This window comes from Aethalodelphis obliquidens, unplaced genomic scaffold, assembly GCF_003676395.1.
Source record: "Aethalodelphis obliquidens isolate GAN/ISIS:26980383/991018 unplaced genomic scaffold, ASM367639v1 scaffold2, whole genome shotgun sequence".
Lineage (NCBI taxonomy): Eukaryota > Metazoa > Chordata > Mammalia > Artiodactyla > Delphinidae > Aethalodelphis > Aethalodelphis obliquidens.
In genome coordinates this window covers 19,561,300-19,570,893 of record NW_020837946.1, presented here as the reverse complement: position 1 = coordinate 19,570,893, position 9,594 = coordinate 19,561,300, and positions in this window count along the sequence as shown.

Below are 9,594 nucleotides of genomic sequence, written 5' to 3'. Positions count from 1 at the left end.
CGATAGGATAACTAGACAAAAATCATGAGTGAAGAGCTGTCAATGTAAAAATATTATTCAAGGATCTGAATGACAGTCTAAACCATGTTATCCTAAATGATAGAGACACTACACCCAACTACAGGACACACATTCACTACAAGTGCACACTGTATGTCCACAAGATTGACAATGAAACAAGCCTCAATACATTTAAAAGAATTGAAATCATACGGAACATTTCTCTAACTCAACTACATTAAATTTTGAAATCAAAAATAGTAAGATAGCCAGAGAAACCAAAAAGCATATGACAAGGTTCTTAACACACGCATTAGGGTGTTTCACATTTAAAAGACTGACAGTACCAAATGCTGGTGAGAATGTGGAGCAACTGGAACGCCCATACAGTACTGGAAGGAATGTAAAATGATACAGCCACTTCCAAAAACCGTCTGGCAGCTTCTTAGAAAGTTGCAAATATACTGACCATAGGACACGGCCAACCCACTCCTCGGTATTTACCCAAGAGAAATAAAAGCAAGTGTCCACAATGAGACTTGCACAGAATTGCCCACAGCAGCTTTATTCTCAATGGCCAAAAACACTGTAAACAACTTAAACATTCATCATTGAAGTGAATGGATAAACAAAGTGGTGTACCATACACAGGAATACTGTTCAGCAGTAAAAAGAAACAAACTACTGATAAATACCACAAAAGGCTGAATATCAAAATTCATATGCAGAGTGAAAGATGATACAACTAAAAGAGTATATACGGTATTACTCCATTTATAGAAAATTCAAACTAATATATAGGGATAGAATTAGTGGTTGCCGGGGGCTAGGAGTAGAGGGAGGGACACGCTGTAAAGATGAATGAGGACCCTTTTGGGGTTAATGGAAAAGCACTGTATCTTAATTATGGTCATAGCTTCGTGGCTATCTGCAAGTGACAAAATAATATACACTTTAAGGGGATTCAATCTACTGGGAGTTACTTATGTCTCAAAGTTGATTTTTTTTATCATTTCAGCATAAAAAATATTAAAAACATGATCAAATGGGACCATTCTAGGAATGCCAGGATAACTCTTTGTTAGAAAAGCCATTAATATGATCGATCATGTTAAGAGATGATTTAACATATGCGATTATTTCCGTAAATCCTGGAAGACATTTGACTAAATTCTGGATCCATTCGTGATACAAAAAATGTAAATTAAATAAAATAGAAATGTATGGATATTTTCTTTACTTGATAAAACATCTTTCACAGAGAGCCACAGAAAACATTCATGATTAAGTCAGCAGTAAGACAAGGATTACTATATTTGCTTCCTATTGCTGCTATAACAAATTACTACACACTTCATGGTTTGAAGCAACACAAGTTTATTATCTTACAATTCGGAAATCTGAAATGAGTCACACTGAGCTAAAATCAAGGTGCTGGTGGGTCTCTGTTCCTTCTGGAGGCTCTAGGAGAGAATCGGTTCTTGCCTTTTCCAGTTTTCCAGCTTCTCGAGGCCACCTGTGTTCCTTGGCTCATGCAATCCCATCACTCTGACGTCTGCTTCATACTCACATCTCCTTCTCTGACTCTCAACCTCCCGGCCCTTCCTGTTAGACCCACCCAGATAATCCAGGATAATCTAGCTCTGACCTTTAACTTAATCACGTCAGCAAAGTCTCTTTTGCCCTGTAGGGTAGCACATTTACGATTCTAAAGATTAGGATACGGACATCTTCAGGGCATCGTTCTGCCTACCAAACTTACCAAATGCATTCTCTGCAGACAAGGCTTCTGATGATTGGGTGGACAAGAGGACCTATTCAACAGATATCAGCTGGCCTCTCTACCCAGACAGCCTAGTGTTTATTCAATGGGTTCATGAACAAAGTGGCCATGATAGCAGGGGTGGACTTCATGCAAGGGCCCAGATTTCCCTTCCCTGAGATTATTCTGAGTATGCAATAGCAGAGAGGCATACTGAGCACCCAGTGCAATAGTTCGCCACCCTATCAGACACTTTCCATCATGGAAGGGGAAGTTATTTGTCCTTACTGGAGTAGAGACTTCCTGGAATATGGATTTATCTTCTCTGCCTGTTGTTCCTCTGCCAGCAACACCATTGTTTCTTCCTCTCAACATTGTTTCTGTCCAGGAAAGTCATTTTAGATCAATGGATAAAAGGCTTATTTCCAAAGGATACACTAGACTTATCATGGATCTCATCACCCACAGAAGCTGGAGTAATAGAACAGCTGACTAACGTGTTGAAGATTTCATTACAACTTTAGCTTGGAGTCAACACCTTATGAGTGTGGGATGTCATTTGCAGGTCGCAGTATGTGCTCAGAACGGGGGTTAAGATAGGAGACTGTTGTGCTTATAGCCAGAAATACACATATGGAGGAACTAAGGAATAGAAATAGGGGAGGTACCCCTCTCTATTAACCCTAAAGGGCCCTTACAGACAATTTTTCCCATTCCTTGGGCTAAGTTGATGTAGACATCTAAGTACCCAAAGGAAAAAATCGTCCCCTAGGAAACCAAAAATGGATCCTCTAAACATAGGAATAGGAACCTGTTTCCTAGCCATCTGGGTCTTTTTTATGCCATTAAATCAACAGGCAAAGGCATAAGAATAAGGCAAAGGGGGAATAAGGTTGCATCACAGGAATAAAGTTCCCTGTGTGGCAGCAGGGAAAATATGTCAAGAATCCAAGCGATCCTCTGGAGCCTCTCCAAATATGGCCATGTTCAGTGGCAAATAACTGGAACATTCTAGCAACCCAATAGGAAGAAGACTATCAAAGACTCAGAGCCCTCAGGAATAGTTTGGGGTCACTCCACCAGGGCAATACCCAAATGACACTACAATCTCATGACCAATTGCAGATAGGAGGGCTATAAAAGCCACCCAAGTTCTCTTGCTTTCTTTGTTACTTAAAAATAGCAATCATAATTTCCTATTTTTCCCTTTTTCTTTTCCCTACCATTTTTTATAGAATGTGTTTGGGGGGTTAATTTCATCCTTTAGTCCATGGGCTACAAAGTCTCCAGATGTCATTGTAATTAAACAAGAGGGAGAAAGCTCATCACCAAGTGGTGCATGAAATAACTAGTGCAATTTTGGGTGTCCCATCAGCCTTGTAGGAGACCATGAATGCGTTTTGGTTCATAAGAAATGATTGTATTATATTCAGAGGGGGAACGTTGTTCCTATAGAAGTTGTTTGTAAATTTAAGTATGGGTAAAAGATGATGATTAGTAAAGGGATGGAATTTGACGGATGGGGTGGGTTGGTGCTCAGCCTCCATTCCCCGCCCCCTCCTCTGGTGTGTGTTTCTGTGCGGCAGAGGCTGGACAACTGAGCGCTACATTTCCCAGGCTCCCTTGCAGCTAGAGTTTTAGATGTGATTTACACTCTGTCAGTCAGAGGCACTCAAGCTGTTTGAAAGCAGAGGTGGGGTTTTTCTGCTTGTGCTGTTTCCTGCCGGTACACACAGCCATGGAGGCACTGGTGTTTCCGTGGCAGCATTAACAGAAGTCTGAATGTCCAGCCACAAGCTCAAGAGTGCTGAGGTCATTCTGCTCGTCAAGTCAGAGCAGCTCTGTGTGGTTCTAGAGGCCGCAGTGGTAGCTCCTTCATTAAGGCAGCATCCTGTTCACAGACCCGACCAGCGTGGCTCTGGAGATGGCAGCTCCCTGACTCCGCAAGAGCCACAGATCTCTTGGGGACTATTTCTGAAGCAGTTCCTGAAATCTTAAGCTAGCGTCTGTTTTTCTCAGCCCTCCTGATAATGTTGAAATCCATTTAATAAATTTCTTCCCCGTCAGACTATCTAGAATGGATTTTGTCCTGCACCATAATCCTGACCACACAGCTGTGTTCGTGTAAAAACGAGATGTTGATTTTCAGCTTTTAGATTTAACACAGAAGTAAATTGCTGAAAGAGAAAATGCAGACTCAGAACTTGACAATATACAAAGACCACTAGTTATTAATCAAAATGAATCATTCTGATTTCCTCTTCTTCCTGGGCACCTAAGTAGAATACATTTCCCAAAGTCCCTTGCAGTAAAGTGTGCCCATATGACAGAGTTCTAGCCAATGGAATGTGAATGAAATAACACATGCCACTTCTGTGCCTGGTCCATAAACATCCCCCATGTACTCTTGCCCACATTCTTTATTCTTTCCAGCTGGCTTAAAAGCTGATTATTACCATGGAAACCACATTGATTTGTCATTGAATTCATAAGGTTTCCATCAGACTAAATCAACAAATGACCTGCCAACCTATTCATCTTCCAGTGCCATTACATGAACAGTAAATAAACCTTTATTGGCCTTGAGACATATTTGTTTCGTTCGTGTTGCACTCACTCTAACAGATATGAAGTAAAAGCACACATGCAAAAAGTGAAAATAGGTGAAGGAAATGGTCCCGAATATCCTCAATTTACAAAACTGGGGAATCAAGATACATTTTTATAACTTATGTACCAAGAAATAAGGAAGCATTTTATTTATATAAGTTTTCAAAATAAACAAAAGAGGAACTAAAAGTAACGATTTGGTACGAACTGGAATTATATGAGTTAGCAGTCATCTTTCATAGCAGAAAAAGACTGGATAATCTCTTAAACTGATAATCAAGAAACAGGATTATAGCATGGGAGAGGAAATCACAAACAAACAAAACTTAAAAACAGGAAGTTAAAAGATATAGAAAACAGGTCTTCCCTGGTGGCGCAGTGGTTGAGAGTCTGCCTGCCAATGCAGGGGACATGGGTTCGTGCCCCGGTCCGGGAAGATCCCACGTGCCGCGGAGTGGCTGGGCCCGTGAGCCATGGCCACTGAGCCTGCGCGTCCGCAACGGGAGAGGCCACAACAGTGAGAGGCCTGCGTACCGCAAAAAAAAAAAAAAAAAAAAAAACAAATTTATGGTTACCAAAGGGGAGAGGGATGGAGGGACAAATTAGGAGTATGGGATTAACAGATACAAACGACTATACATAAAATAAATAAGCAACAAGGATTTACTATATAACACGAGGAATTACATTCAATATCTTGTAATAACCTATAACGAAATACGATCTGAAAAATATAACTGAATCACTATGCTATAGACCTGAAACTAACACAATATTGTAAATTATTATTATATAGATATATTATATAGATATACATCAGTTTAAAAAAAAAAGAAGAAACAAAGTTAAAGTTCCATTTGGATGAAGGGCTGGAATAATGAAGGATGGAGCAGGGTTCCAGGGTCCATACAGCTGTGAAGGCCCTGCCCTCAGGAGGGCCCCATTCTTGTATTAATGTTCTGCTGTCAACATCATGCCATTCTCAATGAGTGTATCTTTGAACTTGTGTTTTGTAAGTCAAGTCAAATGGGCCCATGGAGCATGCCCATTAGCATAGAAGACTCAGCAACAAGCTTGTCCCCTATTCCTTGCTGCCCACACACATACCGCTGTTGGCAATGTCCCACAGCATAGAATCCAGTGGATGCACTATGCGTGGGAATCCAGCAAGACCAAAAGTGAGTACGAGGTAAGCAAGTTATATCTACGACTGGGTAAGCAGGACACTGACAGCCATGAGAGGCCACACCTTCCATGTGAACCAGATCTTGCTTTGAACTCAGAAAAAGACAATGGTGTTCTAAGAAACACAAACAACCAAAGAACCTATCATCACATTTTTTTTCTTGTTTGTGTCTCTTCCCACTATTTATGCTGAAAATTATGACACAGAAGGAAAGAAAGAGATGAGAGATGAACCCATCAAAGGCATTCTTCATTTCTTTTCTTTTTTTACATTATTTTATTTGAAGTATAGTTGATTTACAACACTGTGTTAGTTTCTTGTGTACAGCAAAGTGAAATATACATATTCTTTTTCATATTTATTTCCATTATAGGTTATTACAAAATATTGAATATAGTTCCCTGTGCTCTACAGTAGGACCTTGTTGTTTATCTATTTTATATAGAATAGTGTATATCTGTTAATCCCAAACTCCTAATTTATCCCTCCCATCCCTTTCCCCTTTGGTAACTATAAATTTGTTTTCTATGTCTGTGAATCTGTTTCTGTTTTGTAAATAAGTTCATTTGTATCATATTTTAGATTCCACATATAAGCGATAACATATATTTGTCTTTCTCTGTCTGACTTAACTTCACTTAGTATGATAATCTCTAGGTCCATCCATGTTGCTGCAAATGGCATTATTTCATTCTAGTTTATGGCTGACTAGTATTCCATTGTATACATATACCACATCTTCTTTACCCATTCATTTTTGTTTGTTTGTTTGTTTGTTTTGCGGTACGCGGGCCTCTCACTGTCGTGGCCTCTCCCGTTGCGGAGCACAGGCTCCGGACGCGCAGGCTCAGCGGCCATGGCTCACGGGCCCAGCCGCTCCGCGGCATATGGGCTCCTCCCGGACCGGGGCACGAACCCGCGTCCCCCGCATCGGCAGGCGGACTCCCAACCACTGCGCCACCAGAGAAGCCCTACCCATTCATTTTTCGATGGACATTTAGGTTGCTTCCATGTCTTGGCTATTGTAAATAGTGCTACTATGAACACTGGGGTGCATGAATCTTTTCTAGTTACAGTTTTGTCTGGATATGTACCCAGGAGTGGGATTGCTGGATCGTATGTAACTCTATTTTTAGTTTTTTAAGGAACTTCCAGAATGTTTTGCATAGCGGCTGCACCGATTTACATTTCCACCAACAGTGTAGGAGGGTTCCCTTTTCTCAACACCCTCTCCAGCATTTATTGTTTGTGGACTTTTAATGATGGCCATTCTGACTGGTGTGAGGTGATACCTCATTGTAGTTTTGATTTGCATTTCTCTGATAATTAACTATGAAAGACATTCTTCATTTCTGTTACCATATTTTCTATTTCTAGCATTTCCATTTGATTTTCCCATAGTTTCCATCTTGCTTTTGAAATTAGCCATCTGCTCATCCATGCAATACGTCAGATGAATGTCAAAAACATATTGCTATAAGAAAGTAGTCGTAATCTATGATTCCATATACACAGCATTCCAGAAAAGGCACAACTATAAAGACAGAAAACAGATCAGTTGGTTTCTAGGGACTGGGGATGACAGGAGAGGATCGACTACAAAGAGGAGCAAGGGAACTTTGGGGGTGAGGAAATATTATATATTTTCATTACAAAAACATATAGGTTAGTGAAAATTCATAGACCTGTAGACCTAAAATGGTGAATTTTACTGTTATACAAATTATATAATCAATAAACCTTATTTTTAAAAAATACACCAAATGCCTGCCATTACACATACCCCAGAAGCGCTAAAATTTAAGAAACTGCTGATGTTAGGTGTTGATGGAGATGGAGAACAATGGGAATTCTCTTTCACTATTGGCAGGAGTGTAGATTCCTACAAGAGCTTTGGAAAATCACTTGACAATATCGACTGAAGTTGAACATATGAATACCCCTTGACCCTGCCATTCCATTCCTAGATTTACACCCAGAAAGAAATTCATAAGAGTGAACATCAAGAGACATGTACAAAGATGTATATAGAGCTTTATTCGTAGTAGCCCAGAACTGGAAACAACACCATATACTTAATGATTCATTGAGCTCTACATTACATACACTTGCATTTGTGCTCTTTTCTGAATGTATTTTATGCTTGTCTATACTTTACAAAAACGTACTCTGTAGCAAAGTTTGCTTGGCCCTGCCCACCTCCACAGCCTACACTCCCTGTTCACAACCCCTGCCCCAAACATGCTCAACCACAGGTACCATGGCCTTTCACCCTCATGCCTGTGCACGCTCTTCCTGCTGTCTGGATATTTCCACCTGTCCCCCCTCTATACTCTTCGTCTGCATGGAAATCTCCAACTTATACATCAAAACCCAAACCAGATATTACCTCCTTCCAGAAGCCTTCTTTAAACTCCTACGTCACACACCTTCCTCCACAAGGCTGAATTAGACATTTCTGTTTTAATTTCTCTATGCTTCAGGTGAAGGTTTATCAACCTCAGAACTCTTGACAGTTTGGGTTGGATAATTCTTGTTGTGAGGGGCAGTCTTGGGTATCTTAGGACATTTTTTTTTTTAGCATCCCCAGCCTCTACTACGTGCCAAGAGCACCACTCCCCCACCCCGCAGTTATGATAAGTGTCACCTGGGCAGGAGAAACCACACCTGGTTGAGAATCACTGCTTTAGAGAATCAACAAATAACATCCTCTCCCCACACCTGAATTCAGAAGCTACTGAGAGATTGGCCAAAAGTCCTGAAGATGAAAATCAAAATGTTAGTGACAGAGCTGACTGAAGAACGTGACTTTAGATCCATGGCCACAAGAACTGTTCATATATCACTCAAATCTAGAGCCTCGGGGGCTTCACCTGGTGGTGCAGTGGTTGGGAGTCCACCTGCCGATGCAGGGGACATGGGTTCGTGCCCCGGTCCGGGAGGATCCCACATGCCATGGTGCGGCAGGGCCCGTGAGCCATGGCCGCTGAGCCTGAGTGTCTGGAGGCCACAACAGTGAGAGGCCCGCGTACCGCAAAAACAAAACAACAACAACAACAACAAAAACTAGAGCCTCCTGTCCTGGACATGAGCAGTGCTAAACAGCCACAGGCCCCTGCACAGGACAGGGCCCTCGCCAGTGAGCGAGGAGACTGGAGTGCAAATGCCCTGAGAACATGCTGGCTCGGGGGGAGAGAAGGCAAGCAGAAGGAGCTGGACAACCTGCTCGATTTCTCCTCACAAACTCCCAACCCGACGAGTCACTTGTCCTGACATGAAAAAGACTGAGGGGTGAGGAGAGAGGCCAGAAACTCCTCCACAGGAGAAATGGCTGCGCCCCTGCCACTGTGTGTCTCCATCCTGGGATGGCTGTATTCTCGTCACCTGGTCTCTCATCTGAGTCCTGCGTAGACCATGGAGGGCAAGGAGCAGGTCCTGTTCATCTCTGCATCCTCAGTGGCTAGCACAGGGCCCGGTTCATGCTAGGAGCGCAGTACGCATCCTTCTGTGCCTCTGTACCCACCACCGCCACTACTGTACTGTGCCTGCTATAGCCCCAAAGTGTCTCCAGAGAAAACCACACTCACTACATTGATTCTTTTTTTAACATCTTTATTGGGGTATAATTGCTTTACAATGGTGTGTTAGTTTCTGCTTTATAACAAAGTGAATCAGCTATACATATACATATGTTCCCATATCTCTTCCCTCTTGCGTCTCCCTCCCTCCCACCCTCCCTATCCCACCCCTCTAGGTGGTCACAAAGCGCCGAGCTGATCTCCCTGTGCCATGCGGCTGCTTCCCACTAGCTATCTATTTTACGTTTGGTCGTGTATTGAAAGCCACCGCTCTATCCCCCATGCGCCCTGCTCCTGGGCCTCACTCACAAAGGGAGCCTGACACTAGGAGGAGCTCAAAAGTATTTCATCAAGTCAGCTCTGGCTGCCCGGGGCACCTCCTCTGGCCTTCCAGCCTCGGCTCGCAGTACCACTGCCACGGGCCACCAGGGGGCGACATCCCCTTTCAAATTCCTCTG